Raw genomic sequence first — 995 nt, 5'->3', positions numbered from 1 at the left:
AGTGCAAGCAAAGGAATGGAAGGGAATGAATGAGGAGAAAAGGGAATGAAAGACAAGGGAAGAAATTTGAATGCAAGGAAAATGCATGGAAGGGATATGGAAAGGAAGTGAAAGAAGAGAAGGGAAAGGCAAAGCAAAGATAGTCAGGCAAGGCAAGGGAAAAGAAGCAAAGGGAGAAGAAGGGAAGTTAAGGGAAGGGGAAAAATGGGAAGATGAAGGAAAAGGCATGGCTAAGGAAGGGAAGGTATGAGAAGGGCAGGGATAGGACAGGAAAGAAAGGGAAAGGAAGGGTGAAGTCAAGGCAAGGGATGGACAAGAATGGACGTGAAGTGAAGGGAAAGTGCTAGGAAATGGAAGTGAATGGAAGGAAAGGCAAGTCAAGGCAAGGACAAGGGAGACACTGGAAAAGAAAGGTAACAAGAAGGAAAGGGAGGAAAGAGAGGACAAAAACAAAGCAAGGCTAGGCAAAGCAACTTATGGGAATGCAAATGTTGGAAAAAGGAGAAAGGCATGACAAGGTAAAGGAAAGGAAGGGAAGGGAAGGTAAAGGAAGAGAACGGAACAGAAGGGAAGAGAGAAGGGACTGGTAGGAAAAGTCTAGACAAGACAAAAGAAATGAGGTGATGGTTAAGGAAGGGAAGATGCAAGGCAAGGAATGAAAAGTGAAGATAAGGGGAGAGAAAATAACAGAAAGCTAGGCACTGGAAGGCAAGAGATAAGCAAGGCAAGGAAAGTCATGGTAATGCAGTGCAAGGCAAGGCGAGGCAAATTAATTAAAGGGAAGGTACTGAAGTGGAAGCAAGGCAAGAGAAGGTGAAGAAAGGAAAGGAAAAGAGGGGATGGACAGGGAAGTGAAGGAAAGAATTAAGGCAAGGCACGGGAAGGATAGCGAAGGGAATAGTTGGGAGGAGAACGGAAAATGGAAGGCAAGGCATGAGGAAGGAAGAGAAAGGAAAGTTAAGGCAAGTGAAAAGTAAAATCGTGTCACAGAAATT

The sequence above is a fragment of the Phodopus roborovskii genome, unplaced genomic scaffold, assembly GCF_943737965.1.
Source record: "Phodopus roborovskii unplaced genomic scaffold, PHOROB, whole genome shotgun sequence".
Lineage (NCBI taxonomy): Eukaryota > Metazoa > Chordata > Mammalia > Rodentia > Cricetidae > Phodopus > Phodopus roborovskii.
The sequence above is the reverse complement of the archived record's forward strand: the minus strand, read 5'-3'. Positions refer to the sequence as shown.